The 17,511-nt window shown below is 30.6% G+C and overlaps 1 protein-coding gene across 1 annotated transcript in view; it reads left to right on the top strand.

Annotated features, from left to right (window-relative positions):
• The first annotated feature begins 332 nt into the window (after window positions 1-332).
• The window catches only part of LOC118196145 (organic cation transporter 1-like), a 68,129-nt gene continuing 50,950 nt past the window's right edge, over window positions 333-17,511 (top strand). The window contains exon 1 of the mRNA XM_035367553.2: window positions 333-467. The gene's annotated coding sequence lies outside the window, so the exon portion shown is untranslated. The remainder of the gene's footprint in view (window positions 468-17,511) is intronic.

Here is a 17,511-nt window from a genome sequence, read left to right as displayed (position 1 = left end):
AAAACACGCTATTTCTCTTTGATGGGAATCTGCAGCCAACTTCGAATTAGTATTTTAGCTTGCGATTATAGAGTTGCCTATTATTGCCTAAGCGATCGTAGAGTTTGAGTATTTTAGATGTCTATTGTAAGATCAATGTTTGTGCATTGAATATTTCCCTTTCTGTGCAGAAAATGATACATGCTGACTGACTGCAAAGTCAGTGAAGATAATTGTCGCCTCAGGAGATACAATTTTTATCGAAATATTTTATTGCATAGAGGGCATTATGATTTTTTATGATCCTTATTACTCTGCCCCAGAAAAACCAGTCAGTCAACCGACCGTTTCTGTAAGAAGTTGCCTTCGAATGTGTTCCAAATGCAAGATTCTCTTCCGGATTAGTCAAAGGCGGAATCTGGTCATTTCTAATGTTAAAGATTAATCTGAGCATTTAGTGGCTGTTGGTAGGTATGTCTTCACAACTGGTAAGTTGAGTAATCATTTTTTTTTAAAGATTGTGGTTTTAGTATAGTGCTAAAAGAAACAACCACTCCATTTTTGTTTCCATTGCAAACAAAAGTTAATTATTGAGGTCACTCAGTGGCTAACATATTCAAAGGTTTCGGTGGGGATCAAAGTGAATGCAGATATTGTATTTAAGACAAATTTAGGAACTGTTAATTATTTAAGGGGGCTCATAGACCTTAAACCCCTTATGATCGTCGAATTATGTGACTGTTGCAAAAATTGGGATATTTCATTTATTTTAAAAGCACTTACTTCCCGATTTTTACAGCTGACTGCATAATATAGCTGCTTTGGAAACTAGTAACCAGAAAGTTTATGTTGCCACAAATATTTTTGTAATTAATACGCTCTGTGACAAAACGTTTCGTTATGTTTCCACGTTGCGCGCATGATATTTTAAAACTGACTAATGGTACATACTTGAAATTGGATGGAATTCTTTATATGGGCATTATTTTCTAAGTGAACCAAAAATCTGATGAATATTTTAATATTAAAAAGCTTTATGCACTAAAACATTACAGATGTTGTTACTAAAATACATTTTATAAACTCAACTCCAAAAAAAAAAATTAACATGAAATTCTTAGAAGATTTGGTTCACAGTATAGTTTTCAAATTTTATAAAAGCTATATATTAAATATGGAATTAAATTATGCAACAGAATGTTTTAAACTGTGCGCACAAGGTGAAAACATGACGAAACATTTTGTCACAAAGTGGATTAAATTCTAAAAATATTTGTGGCAACACAAATTTTCTGATCACTATTTATCCGCTTTGCAACAAAAGTTTTCGTCATGTTTCCACCTTGCGCGCATGATATTTTAAAAATGGCTAATGGTACATACTTGAAATTCGATGGAATTCTTTATATGGGCACTATTTTCTAACTGAACGAAAAATTTGATGAATATTTTAGTATTAAAAAATTTTATGCACGAAAACATTACAGATATTTTTAATAAAATACATTTAATAAACTCAACTACAAATAAAATAAAACTTTAACATGAAATTCTTAGAATTTTTGGTTCACAGTAGTTTCCAAATGTTATAAAAGCTATATATAAAATATGGACTTAAATTATGCAACAGAATGTTTTAAACTGTGCACGCAAGTGGGAAACACGACGAAAAATTTTGTCACAGAGCGGATTAAATTATAAAAATATTTGTGACAACGCAAACTTTCTGATTACTATTTCAGAAAGCAGCTATATTATGTAGTCAACTGTAAAGGGTTGGAAGTAATTGCTTTTTAAATAAGTAAGTTATCCCAATTCTTGCAACAGTCACATATTCGAAGATCTTATGAGTTTTACAGTGTATGAGTCCCTTTAATTAAATAGTTTCGAAGTTTATTTTAAATACAATATCTATTAAATAAAATATTTTAGTAAGTTTAGAAACTAAGCTATTATGTAGTTGCTGATATACTAAACGTTCAGATGGTTTTAGTTCAACAAATTTTGCTTCTTGCTTCTGAAATAAATATTCATACGAAAGAAATTTCAACCGAAAATGTTTATAGACATAAATATTTTGTTCGTTTGTGTATAAATAATTAGTCCCAATTAATATATTAAAATTTATATTATGCAAAAACATTTGTTTCCTTGGAAATCATCAAAAACCGCTATGTAAGTTGAATGCTTATTATGCAAACAATCGCAAGAGTCTAATATTTAAATACGTATGCAATAGCTAGAAATCAAAGAATTGCTGTAATACGAAGTATCAACAGATACTCAAGTGTAATTATCAATACTATACGAATTTAGATCTAATGGTAAAATAATTTTCATGGTTCTAATGCTTAAATAAATTCTGGCTGTTATGATTTAGGCTTAGTGGTAGTGAAGCTGCCTGCCATAATATTTGGCTTAAATATCAACCCAGAAAAATGCATACATGTTTGTAAATATCCAGTACCTTTGCAGCATGGTGGTATTTAAAATATTCTTGAGCTCAAAGCTCTTTCAAGAGATTGGTGACAGACAAGGAGGAAGGAACTTCGGCAGTATACATGCTAAAAGTGGAATGATACAGAGAAGATTAGCGTGATTTGTAAAAAACTTGAAATTTTATTGAGCTATTTATCCTGGGTTAAACAAGTCACTTATCTTAGGGCTATCAACAGATACTCAAGTGTAATTATCAATACTGTACGAATTTAGATCTAATGGTAAAATAATTTTCATGGTTCTAATGCTTAAATAAATTCTGGCTGTTATGATTTAGGCTTAGTGGTAAAGAAGCTGCCTGCCATAATATTTGGCTTAAATACCAACCCAGAAAAATGCATACATGTTTGTAAATATCCAGTACCTTTGCAGCATAGTGGCATTTAAAATATTCTTGAGCTCAAAGCTCTTTCAAGAGATTGGTGAGATTCACAAATTCCCTTACATGGTCCCACATAAGCACTCTATTATTAGGAAGTTTCAGGTACGTAAAGCTCAACTCCACCAATTAATTGTCCGAAACAGCGTTCTATCTATACATAACAAGTTAATCATTTATAAATATATTATGCGTTCCATGCTAGGCTATACCTTTCCAGTCTGGGCTTATTCATGCAAGTCAAATACAAAACCATTACAAACAACAAAAACTATGTACTGCGGCAAATAACAAACTCGCCGTGGTATTATAGAAATAACATAATTCATGAAAAACTGAACAGATCATAACTCAGAACTTTTTATTACCATTTAGCAAAAATCTTTCATGTAAGGATGAGAAAACAACCAAGAAGTAAGAATTTACATTTATGATTATACTAGTGATAATTTTAAGAAAAGGCCCATAGCTATACTGAACACATTTGTAATAATGAAAAAGTAATGTTTTCTATGTACTTGTATTTTCATTTGTTTTATATTTTATTGTATCAGTTTTTATATATAATTTATAAAAATTTGTTCATATTTAATATAACTCATATATTATTAAATTTATATATATATAATTTATTCTATGTATATGTTTTTTATTACACACTACTGGTTTTTTGCAATATTGCAATTGCATTTTAGTGCTTAGTCAGAAGCTCAACAGCTTTCTCCTCTCATACTACTTTAATTTTACAAAATCGCTTTTAAATTTTCTGTAACTTATTTTAAAAAATAACTTATCTCTATTTATTTTTTGATAAGATTCGAAATTCGTAAGTTTAATTCGATATGGGGTAGGGTATTGTGTCATCAGCCCCTCAGAAGGGGTTGACTGTACCCAGGCACCTAGGTGTTTAACACTGTTACTCAAAATGAGGTAGGAATTAGAGGCAGAGGCCCTGACTGGTTTCTCTCACTCAGCTAGTTTGATGCAATTGACACCCGCCTTGGTTACCAAAGTATTCTACAAGTTTTAATGGTTTACCTTTAAAACTTGTGGAATTTAACACGTTCAGCGGTAAACATTCTGCAATTACGTCATAAATATAAGTATAAATATATGCATTTTCTTTTTCTACAATATTTCCTAACTGTTTTAAAGATTACTATTTTAAACTGCTGTTAACTTTCCTGTGTTCAGAATAGCTCAGATTTCATTGAAATGTTCTGATATCTTCTCTGCATTACATTAGAAATATATTTTGTTTTTAAAGCCTTTTCCTGAAATATTTTCTCAAATATGAGATGATTCTTTTAGCTTTTCTGAAATGTCGGTTAAATCAAAAATCTGATTTGTACACCACATGACTTCCTTGTACGGAATATTAAATTACACGCATTTTTTCTTGCATTTCATTTACACTTATTGGATTGAATTAAATCTACTTCGCCGACAGCGCATAAACCACAATAAAATAAATGCATTCTTTAAAATTCACTTTATTTGTTTACCACAGAGATACTCTGGCGCTAGATTCATTTAACAGTATTATATTTCGTTCATATTATAATTTAGAATGCACAAAATTTATCTTATTTAAAGAATTATCTAATCAATTCATCATAAAAGAAATTAAGCAAACAAAACCAAAAAGAAAGTTTTTCACAGGCGATTGAGTATTTCTCATTCAATTAATTCAGTTCTCACTTCGCGACAAGGCAAAAATACATAAAAACTCAAAACACATGTATTAAAAATTACAAAGTAAATCTCAAACACTTATTTCCTCGAAAAATTCCAGAAAGCATTAAGCATGATTTAATTCGAAATAATAAATGAAGGCGCTATCTTTGATGTTGCGAAGCTACGTTTCTCTAGATTGGCAACAAATCCACTAGTCTGCTGTTTCAAATGTAAACAAGCAATGGCCGCCATCAAAAAATGTTATTAGGCTTATCGTCACTTAAACAACTTTAAAATTGTTGATAATTCTAAAAATATTGCATACAGATTTACTAAAGAAATAAAAACCTTAACCGGAAGATAAGAACAACATAATTCAATCATTTTTAAAGCAAAAAATGTACAATTTACAAACATATAAGAGTAAAGAAACTGAGACCACTGAGCCGGGTAACAGAGTGGATATATATATAAATATATTTATATGGGTTTGGTGCGGCCGATTGAAACCAAAATACGAGATGCACATCTACATGTTATAGCAGTCCTATATGTAAAATTTCAACGTTCTGAGGCTACTCGTTTTTGAGTTATGCGAGATACGTACGTACGTACATACATACGTCCGTACAGACGCGACGAAAAATTCTCTTCAGAATTCATTTTAAAGCAGTTTTATAATTTTTTTGGAGGAAAAGAGTCTTTTATTCTGTCCTTACGTACAGATACCACGCAAAAACTTCGTTAAATTGCGTTCGATAGCGGTCAAAATGGATATTTTCGTTGAAATATGCTGCTTGAAACTTTGCGCGATTACAATACTTCCTTTTTACTTCGTACAAGGAAGTAAATATCATAATCAGACTACAATTTATGCTCTCTTCAAATTAAAGCACATTTTGCTTTAGTAAATATATGTTATATATTACTGTTTATTACTTTCTATATCAGTTAAGAAGGGGACAGCGGAGAAAAAAATATTAAGACTTCCAACTGAGTTATTATGAAATACAACCAAATAATTATTTTAATACTTATAGAAAATTTGTTCTTATATTTAACAATACGCATTCTGAAAATTGTACTTTAAAATTATTTTAAGTCCACATATATTAAGTTTTTCATAGCATCTCATATATTACGTTCATAGCATCTCATATATACACATTTCATAACATCTCATATATATTTTGCATTACCTATCAGTAAACTGTTTTCCAGTATGAGTAATTCCTGTTTAAATACTTTATAAATACACCTGCCAATAGTACTCTTAATTTATGTTTACAATTAAATATTAAAGATATTAAATGATATATTATTTAATAACTAGCTTTTGATAGTAACATTCATAGAAATTTACGAATGAATAAATGTTTAATTTTCGGATATATTTATAAATAATTTGTAAGGATTTACTTATTTTTATTTAACCATTTATTTTACGTCATTCTTCTTTTCCATTTTCCCCTGCCAGAATGCTAATTTTTACTTCACACGTGTTTAAATGAGGTGGAAAGAGATAGTATTTAAAAAAAAGGCTTAGACTATTAAATTAGAGCGTGTTCCACCTGCTGAAGGCCACGTTACTAGTTGAAACGTTTCGATAGCAGTCAGTCTGCGACGTTACGTTATTCTTGCTATCATTGCTTGACACGCCGGCATAGGTTTGAAACAATTTGCTTGATATTCATTCTGTGTAGCCTTTGACTAACTTATGACTTAACTTAGCTCTAATTTGAAATCATTCATTTTGAGCTACGCCACAAATACTGGCTGGTTTTGTAAGCACAAGAAGTGCCTTTTTTTAAATTACTGAGTTTGAATAAAAGGGTCTTTTACAGCCTTCTTACGTTCTTTGTCTTCTTACTGGGCATATGTTTACAGTTAAATATTAAAGACATTAAAAGATATATTATTTAATAACTAGCTTAATAACTAATATTATTTAATAACGATAAGTCGCTTATATTCGGCTTGAGTCTCGTTTTCATGCTTCGCAAGAAGGTGAGACTCTACAAATTTCATTAATATTTGCATGGTTCATTAGAAGAAATTATTCTTAAAAAGATATGTATAAAAAATACTCCTACATATTTAAAATTGTTCTTTATCGACATGTTCAAAACTACCTTTTATGCATTCACTGTATTTTTCCAGTTACGTAATTTATAGTCATTTAGCACACAGCAGAATATTTATGTTGTAAGAGATGTGTATAAATTGAATAAAAATTACATGCATTTTTAATTAAAATGTTAGTAAAAATATTCTTTTATTCATCGTTCTTAAGTGTTTTTGTCTTCAACTTTACCGGCGGCAGAGAGATTAAAGATTACTTAAGGGGACTCATACACCTTAAACCCCTTATGATCTTCGAATATGTCACTGTTGCAAGAATTGGGATATTTTATTTATTTTAAAAGCAATTACTTCTAACGTTATGCAGCTAATATAGCTGCTTTGGGAACTGGTAACCAGAAAGTTTGTGTTGCCACAAATATTTTTGTAATTTAGTCCGATTTGAGACAAAATATTTCGTCATGTTTCCACATTGCGCGCACGATATTTTAAAAATGGCTAATGGTTCGTATTTGAAATTGGATGGAATTCTTTATATGGGCACTATTTTCTAACTGAACCAAAAAATCTGAAGAATATTTTAATATTAAAAAATTTTATGCATGAAAACATTACAGAGTTTTGTAATAAAATACATTTTATAAACTAAACTCCGAATAAAATAAAAACTTAACAAGAAATTCTTAGAATTTTTGGTTCACAGTAGTTTTCAAATGTTATAAAAGCTACATATTAAATATGGAATTCAATTATGCAACAGAATGCTTTAAACTGTGCGCGTAAGGTGGAAACATGACGAAAAATTTTGTCACAAAACGAATTATAAAAATATTTGTGGCAACACAAGCTTTCTGATTAATATTTCAGAAAGCAGCTTATATTGTGTAGTCAGCTGTAAAAGGGTGGAAGTAATTACTTTTAAAATAAGTAAGTTATCCCAATTCTTGCAACATTCACATATTCGAAGATCTTATGGGTTTTAAGGTATATGAGTCCCCTTAATGCTGATAGTTCGCCCCGGGTTTGAACATAGAGGGTTAGCTTCAAGGTTGGTTTTCCTAGTTTTTTTCTATGTGTAACAGGAATACGAATCAGTTTCTCTTATAATGTCGTCCACAAAGGCATCTCTCCTTTTAAATGGATAGATTTTGTATGCTTTCGTTTGTTCCAAGCAACCAAACCATCTTTCTAACTTCATCGATGCAATTTGTTGTTAATAAAATTTTCGTCAGTTTTAAATATTTAACCATTTAAACCACTTTTCTTTAATATTAGCGAATACAGTGCTTGCTTCCTAAGTTATCGAAGATAATACGTTTTATTTCAGACGTAATCGTCTTTTTCCTTTTTTGGTTCAGTATTAAGAGTCTATTCATTCCATATTAAGTTTATTTCTAGAAAAAAAAAAAAAAAAAAAAACATACTTTTTATTCCTGAAAAAGGATTCCTTTGCTGTGATTTTCTGCTAAAGGTGCATCTCAATTTTTAAGTTTGAGAATGCGGTATTTTATGTAAGATGTTTAGTATACTTCCACTACATCCATCTTCATTGAAAATGTCGTAATACATTTCAGATATTCCAAATTATTTAAAAATATGAATTTCATGATATTAAATATCATTTTATTATTGGCAGTTATTTAAATAAAAATAATTACGCACTGTCTGAAGCATTATGCACCGCTTCTTAAATTTCAATGAATTGTTTTTAAAAGTATAAAATATTAAAGCTATGGTTTTCTTTTATTGATAATGAAAGTCGCATCGTAATATTTATTTTCATTTAACTCATGTGTGTTTGTTTCAAGAACAATTATCCCCCCTATGGCTGCTCTAGCTGTTTATAGGCGATGACCACTGCTAAGGTCGTAAGTGCTGGTCTCTTTATTACGGATGCACCGAATAGGTGGACCACCGTTGCTTTCTATGCAGGGCCGGACACCTATGTTTTCTCTGGGATTCGAAGCTGGGCCCTTCGGTACAGCAGTCAGAATCAGAAACCATTTTTCCACCTGGACAGCTCGAGAACAGTTATAAAGTTTTTTCAATTACCTGAATCATTTCTTGCATTCAATTTTATTAGCTTTCAAAGCTACTTAAATTTGTCAAGCGATTCATGTAACTAGTATGTTTATATCAGTAGTATAATTCTTCTTTCCATTATGTTTCATTTCTGGTTCTTTTCCATTTATTTTTTATTCAATTTTCTTCCAGTTTGTTTTCATATTTTTCAGTTAAACGTTAGCATACATGTAAAATAATTATTCAGCTATTTCAGGCTTAGGTACAAACGTTTTTAAGTCTACATATCTTCATATTTTTACGTTCCAAAGCAGCTGTCAAAGTAATCTTCGCTGGATGTAAAGAAAAGTTTCACATCCTCTTGTAGGCTATTAAAAGCTCAAAAGCAGAAGAAAAACGCATCTCCTTTATTCGTTCCTCCGCCGTGGCAGAGTAAAGTAAGAGTTCGTCAGATCGGTGCTGTAGGCGTTCTTTAAAACTGGGATAGAGCTTCACCCTTCTTATGGGTAAACATTCAGTCGCCATCTTGTTGTGTATCCTGTGCAACGTTCTCGATGATAAGAAGACTGAATCACGAATAAGATACAACATAATTTCCCACAAGCGTTTAACCAGTAAGTGTCCGGCTGTTAAAGCAACAATTCAGAGTTTTCGAAGTCGCTAATCTAACCAGCAGAGAATAATCCAGAGTTTCCGAAATCCTTAATATAAACAGCACAGAAAAATTGGTAGTATGGTTTACAGATTTTTCATATAATAAGCATTAAAAAAGATAGAGAAAAGTAAGAAGAAATTTTTTTGTAATATTGTATTCTGCATATGTGAAGACGTGGCTCTTCATTTTTTTTTCGCTTGCAAAGAAGAATTAATATTTTGATACTTTAGAGAAGTCATATAAATTATGGAGTTATATTTGACAAATACTGGCTGGTTTTGTAAGCACAAGAATTGCCTTTTCTTAAATTACTGAGTTTGAATAAAAGGGTCTTTTACAGCCTTCTTACGTTCTTTGTCTTCTTACTGGGCATATGTTTACAGTTAAATATTAAAGACATTAAACGATATATTATTTAATAACTAGCTTAATAACTAATATTATTTAATAACGATAAGTCGCTTATATTCGGCTTGAGTCTCGTTTTCATGCTTCGCAAGAAGGTGAGACTCTACAAATTTCATTAATATTTGCATGGTTAATTAGAAGATATGATTCTTAAAAAGATATGTATAAAATACTCTTGCATATTTAAAATTGTTCTTTATCGACATGTTCAAAACTACCTTTTATGCATTCACTGTATTTTTCCAGTTAGGTAATTTATAGTCATTTAGAAATTATTATTTAGAAAATTTATTTTTCTCCATTTCTATAAAAATTATTTCATGTGGAAACCACATCACTTCCTCGTACGGCTTATTAAATTATACACATTTTTATTGCATTTCATTTAAACTTATTTCCTCGAATTTCATTAGATATATATTTCTCATTCAATCACTTCAGTTCTCATTTCAAGCTAAAGAAAAAAAGCACCAAAATTCAAAACACATTTATAAAAATTTTCAAAATACAGAAATACTTAAAACACCAAATACAGTTAAAAACAATTTTAACAATTAAAAGAAAAACTTCTACACAAAACGAAGCGACCCGATCAAAGGGAGGAAAGACCGATTTTTCCGTGCACAGAAATGAAAGTTAACCTTTGGTCCCACTGAGCAAAAAGATACTTAAGTTGGTTCGATAACTGACTTAATTCACTGTGCTACTAACAATTTCAAATGTAAACAAATAGCGGCCAAGTTTGGCCTAGCGCCAATTTTTAATTGTTGATATTTCTACAACTGTTACACGCAGTTAAGTAAGGGATAAAAACATTAACTGGAACTTAAGAACAACATAATTCAATCACTTTTAAAGCAGAAAATGCACAGTTCCCCACATATAGGAATAAAAGTACCTAGAACACTGAGCAGGATAGGAGTAACAAGGTTGGATATATATATATATATATGATGTATCAGCTTTTGCCCGGAATAAATAGATTGGTGAAGAATCATAGACGTAGTTGTTGCTCCAAGTATCAGACGATAAGTTTAAAAAACAGGATCCATTTATTATTATTCAGGAGAAATAGCAGTTACAAAAAATCAGATCTCCGGAGTAAATAAAAAAGAACTACTAAAGAACTTTTTGTATGAAAAAAAAAGTTTACTGCATCGTTACATTAAAGAAAAGACCCCGATATTCCTTTGCGAGTCCTTTTATAGCCTCTGGAAAGGCGGAGCTTCCAAGAAATGACGTCAGCCATTCCAGTTCGCTTTAAATATCTCCAGGACATTCTATAACTGTACGTGTAGAAAAAGCGAGAAAAACAACTTGACTACGGGCCTGTTGATTTAATTCCACGTACTTTCAAATAAGAGACCGTCGCCATTAAATATGAAAAGAACATACAGTTAGAATTTTAAGTGTATTTTTGACTATGGAATTTTATTATTACATATATATATATATATATATATATATAACATTTGGTGTGGCCGATATCAACGAAATAGGTAGGGGTACAACTGCAAATTATAGCAGTTCCATATACAAACTTTCAATGCTCTATCCGGCTACTCGTTTTTGTGTTATGGGAAATACCTAGGTACGTCCAATTTAAATTCATTTAACAATCCGTTTTGGGAAAAAGAGTCCTTTATTCTGTCCGGTAAGTATAGATGTACGAACAGAAAAAAATCATTCAGACGGATTCGAGAAAGGTCAAAATATTTTCTTTGAAATATGATACCGGACACTTTTTGTGATTACAATATTTCCTTTACTTCATTCAAAGAAGTAAAAACAAAAAATTAAAAGGAAAAGAAATGAATGTTTTACATTGGAAAAACAGCCGATCATTTTGGAAGTAATTAAGTATTGTTTAAAGTGAAATAATCGTCATGGAAAATACTTTTGAAGCGGCACATTAAAATAAAATACTCAATTTTTTTATAGAAAAATTATTCCAAAACTAAGAATTAAGAAATCGACTTTTAGTATAATGGTAGAAAATAAGAATAATCAGATATCCTCTTTTTAATGACTGAAAGTATATCATAAAAATTTACATTTACATTACTTGCAAAAAGTCTGATAAGTTTCCACGGATTTCTCCCCCTCCCCCTTTTTTTTTTTTTTTTTTTTTTTTTTTTTTTTTTTTTTTTTTTTTACGTTTTGAAGTATAAGCGTTGAAAGAATCCTTAATCTTCTGCTCTTTCCAATCAAAGGAATTTTTTTTTTTTTTTTTAAGTTACTGTTGAAAACGAGTTATCCTATCTGATTTGCATAGCATCACCCTGCGTTTACTTCTGCATCATTTATCTAAAACTAAAATATTCTTCAGCATAATGTTTACAGTACGTTTTATATTTATGTAAATATTATTTCAATAACATATATTCTAAAAATATAATAAACAAATACGATTATTATTTAAAAAAGGAAGTCCCACTTTTGAAACTTTTCTTAAACTTACTCTTTCTTACTGTCGCATCAATTAATACAGTGCAGCCCCGGTTATCAAATATAATTTTGCTAATCTAATACTATAGTCTTATTGTACGTACTATACGGAATTTACTAACATACATGATTAAGATACAATAACACGCCGAACAAATATTAACTTAGAAGCCAAACAACAAAAAATTTGGAATTTTCCTACAGCAATAGTACTCGGACTTACGCTGATCATGCCCATATCACAGTGCGAGGCGCCTGTGTGGCCCATCTGGCTCAAGATAGAGGTGGACGTGTTGCATATGCCAATTAACCATTACAGTAAAGGGATGGTGCACACGTCCCCCGTCAATTATCAACTATCAACTATTAACTACCATATCACAGTGCCTTATAACGTTTCATTTCTCTTATAGATAAAAAAGGCTTAAGAAGAAAAGAGGGAGAAACTATACGCTGTTTGCTAATTTTGAATTTCTTGAAACACATCACTATCATCCGAGGAAATCACTAGTGGCTAATTGGTATATATGCTCATATAGCATGTTTAAAAATAATTATATATTTCAATGCATAGAATAATGTTCTATTTCATCAGAGGCCAGTGTTTTCACTTAATGAATTTTCTACATGCACAGTTATACTTAACATGCCTAAAATTACATTTTGTAATATTTTTGCACTTCTAACACTGTAATTAAATAAAATAATGTAATTTTGTTTAGTAAGGCATTCTACATCGGGAATACTATAGTACAATTGTACCCAAGCACTGCTTTCTGAATAGTATTTTAGTAGTACATATCGTTGCTTGCGTAAGGTTTCGTAATAGATTGAAAGCACAAGTCCGGTAATAGGTTAATAATTTGTTTTTTTTTCATCAAAAGAAATATTTCAAAACTCTGGAATTTTCCACAGAAATATTGGTGCAGGTGTTCATAGTATCGCACAGTATAATCAGTAGTTACACTACAAATTAATAAGAACGTTAAACACGACGCAGTGCAAAGCGCATCTACAGAAAAAGCTAATTCGGATTTCTCAGTTCACGTGGAACTAAACAACTCGCAACAACAATAACTCAGCAAGTGAGAGCAGATGCTCTCCTCTTCGACCCTAAATAGTTTTTAACCGGTCGCGAGATATTTCTAGTATTTTCTGCTTCACGAAATCACTGGAAAGCAATACAAGGATGGAATTACGATTACAGCTAACATAGTGGTCAATTGTATTTATTCAATTTTAATATATATTACGATGATAAAAGGAAAGGACCAAAATGCCGCCAAATGTTCGTCAAATTTTGGCGATTTCTCGCCAAATTTGGCGACAAAATAATGAATGCGGTAAAGTATTGTTCTATCGTCTTAGTGTGTTATACTGAACTGTACGCTAATAATGTTGTAAAACTACAGCAAAGTCCTTAATGAATAATATTAGAATGAAATTAATGAATAGTGTGATAAACCGGCAAAATCCTTAATGAATAATAACAGCAAAGTCCTTAATGAATAATATTAGAATGAAATTAATGATAGTGTGATACCGGTCTCGCGACCGGTTAAAATGATATGCTGCAACAGTAACAGTTTTCACTTAATTTTTACGTAAATTAAATAAGACGTGAAAGTTATTTATAAAGGTGATAGTCACTGCCAAATTTTCACATAATTGTTAGGTAAATTAATTAAGACTTCATAGTTATTTGCCAAAGTGGGGGGGGGGGTAGCCAATATCAATTTTTGCACTTAATTTTTAGATAGATTAAGATATTGTAGATTTTAGATAGATTTAAGACATTGTAGATTCATAAGGGGTTTTTTTTTTTTTTTTTTTTTTTTTTTTTTTTTTTTTTTTTTTTATGCTGGAGACGTGAACAATGTCCAAGACCTCCGCCAGGATTCGAACTCTGGACCTCCTGAAAATACGCATCGAGTGTGCTTCCAATTACATCACAAAAACATGCGGAAAGAAGGACGAAGTTAACTTATACCGTGAAAGTTGTTTTCCAAAGTGATAGTTGTTGACAATTTTTTCACTTAATTATTAGGTAAATTACTTAAGAAGTAATGTTATTTGCCGAAAGAAAACGTGATTATCGTAGAGGACGTGCTAAAGAAAACTGGCCTGGCTTCACACTGCACAGCCAAGAAAAATTTTATGCAGCAACCATTTTACCTGCTTTTATGAAATTATCCGAGTTCAGCGGTCTTCACTAATATTACTGAGAAAAATGCACATCACAGTGTTATTAAAATGTTAAGCTGATAGGTTATTTTATTTCCTTTTACCAGTGTTTTAATACAGGATAAAATCATTTAACTCAGGCCGTAAAATGCTTGCTAGAATAATGTGACTATGCTTAAAATACACTTTTTAATTTAGCGAATGTCTTATTAATTTTGCATTTATTTAACTTTGTCTCCGTAACAGTAACAACTTTATCAAGAACATAGTATCTGTGCCATTGCCCTTTTCCTGCATCTGCCATAACTAGAAGAATACAGTAGATATTTCCCGTCAACTAAATATTTAGGCTAATATGCACGGTCAGTAGAATAGGTATTCAGTCAAAGATGAAAAGAAAAAAAAGAATGCTAGTTAGAGATGACTGTTTCCTATAACTGATTCGTCCCCATTAATTAAGGTGCTTAATAATAAGGCTGATAATCAAAAACTTGAGTTTCTTTTACACCTCTTAAAAATTATCAATTTCGTAACTTTCCTTTAAATCCCACAAGAGTTCAAAGGTTTCCCAAATTTAATTGAATTATTTGTGTAGAATTACGTTAACTGCAATAATTGGAAAATTTCATGTAGACTTTCATATAAAATTCGCATTAAGACTACATTATGCTGCATTTTAAGCTTTCATATCAAAGATTTACTTTATTTTGCAGCACTTCACATTAAATAAACATAAATTTCTACATGAACTCGTTTATCAGTTTAGGTAATTAATATTATTTTTATTCGAAAACAGTAATTCTCACCAATCTGCAGGAAAGATCACCAATCTGCAGTAAAATATTGCAGAATTTGCAATCTGCAGTACAAGATCACCAATCTGCAGTAAATGATTAAAACAATATTCAGGGCATATTTTTTAATCGTTAGCATTATTATTAGTATATTAGTCGCAACGAAACACGATTGGCAAACTTTATAAAGAAATCTCTGAAGCATAAATGATTTAATTTCATCTCAATTAACTCAACATTTCTAATTTAAGCTAAGTTTTAGAACACCAAAATAGCAAAACAATTTGTTCACTCAGAATTCATTACATTTTGAATGATTCTGCCCAAAAAATACCCTAAGCATGTGTTTTTATTAATATTTCTTCATTTTTCTTAACCGATTCACTGACTTCGTACACAATTTGGCAGCAAGCGTAATATTACGCAATTTCTATTCAGTAGCATTACGTTAACCTTCAGAATGTTGACATTTAATTAACTTGTTTCACGTTCTTTGCCGTTGCTTTTGTACCTATAATCACAGACGGTTTTTTAAATTTAAATATTAATTCTTTTCTGTTCTGAATGATTAAATGATTATTCAGAACAGAAAATAAAAGAATATATCAGTTCCCTTTCAGTTTTTATTCCAAAACCAACGCTTGTTTACAAATGTTTTAATGGTGAATTGTTGACTCTTTCGAAGATAACACTGTGGATTTCGTGGAGTATTTTAAGTAACTTTTTTAAATTTTATTTCAGTCATTGTTATATTTTTAAATTTTATTATATCTTAATTTATAGTAGATATATTTTGAGCTGGTAGTTTGGTTCATCATACTCGTGTAGTTTTATTATACCGCTGGTATTTAATTAAGTCAAATAATTTATGGACATGTTATTGTTAGGTAATTTCAATGATTTCTTCAGACGTGATTCTTGCATGACACAACGGCGAATATGATTTAAGAAGAGATAGAGTGCTAAAGCATAAAGACGTTATTGAATAAAAGAAGTATACGCTGATTTTAATATTCCTTTTTATTATCTTCAATAAACATTTCTTTAAGTCAACATAAATAAAGTTGCGCAGTAAGCTCATCTGTTCTAAAACATTTTAAAATTTCGAAGCGGGAAAGCAAATGGGATGTGTTCAATATGAAAGCTTAGTTCAAAGTGAGTTATCGATTTCGATGTATTTTGATTGTCTAATTAATAGCTGTCTAAATTTATTAGTAGCTGAAGTCTGCGTCGTGAGATAGCTTGGATGCAGCTACATCAAGAGTCTGCGTCTTGAGCGTTGTATAAAAATCATATAACACGAATTAATTTTGAACGAAAGCAGTTTAGAGTGATTTATCATAAGCAGTTAATGTTTTTATGATGGAAAGATACCCAAATTAAAATAATATGTTAAAAGACTAAAAGAGTTCAAAATGTGCAATAAGTGTAAAATAAAGTGTCAAAAGACTATATATATATGTAGAAATAATTAATTAATTTCTGGAATTATATTATTTTTACTCGCAGATTTCCCTTTCCCTACTAATTTTTAAGCTTGAAAGCCGAAGGGGGAAAAGCATACGACTTAAATGACAAACGTATTAAAAAGTAGACACGGTAATAATATTAGATAATAATATTAAAAGACACTATTATTATTAGGTAATAATATTAAAAGACACGGTAATAATATTAGATTGTGTGTTTAAAATGACTTATCAATTACAACAGTATTTTTTTCGTTACTCACAAAAAAAAAATTCCTTTTTTCCTGCATGTCTATTGCATGTCTTTTTATGCTATCATATTTTCCTACGCTATATAGATTAAAATTCTAAGCTGGTTTAAGTACAGTAAGACCCCGCTTAACGCTTTTTCGTTTAGCGCTGTTTCGGTTTAGCGCATTTTTATTTCAACCCGGGGATTCCACGAAATCGCTCGCAGCATACGGGGATTTCCGAAATATTATGCAGCGATAGGTTTCAAATACATATCCGAAAGAGTGTACTTGTATTTCTTGTTTGGTGCGGTATTGTACAGACATATTTTTATTATTGGAAACATTTGTTGACATTATTGTAAGTAGGTATTAATTTACATATTTAATACTATATTACAGTGTCAAATATTTTGATCTTTAGTTTTTTACTATGGGTGATAATGAAAAAGAAAAGAAAGCAACCAGAAAAAGCATTTCACTCAAAACTAAAATGGAAGTGATTAGAAGATTAGATTCTGGTGAACGTCAAACTCTAATTAGTGCTTCATTGAATTTGCCAACTTCAACAATAAGGACCATCATGAAGAATAAAGAAAAAATACTGTCATCGGCAACTGCAACTAGAATTACCCGTTCTAGAAATAATATCATAGAGGAAATGGAAAAACGACTGTCTATATGG

The sequence above is a fragment of the Stegodyphus dumicola genome, chromosome 6 (genome assembly GCF_044657685.1).
Source record: "Stegodyphus dumicola isolate Sdum_Otavi_A_Nest chromosome 6, ASM4465768v1".
NCBI lineage: Eukaryota > Metazoa > Arthropoda > Arachnida > Araneae > Eresidae > Stegodyphus > Stegodyphus dumicola.
The sequence above is the reverse complement of the archived record's forward strand: the minus strand, read 5'-3'. Positions and strand labels throughout refer to the sequence as shown.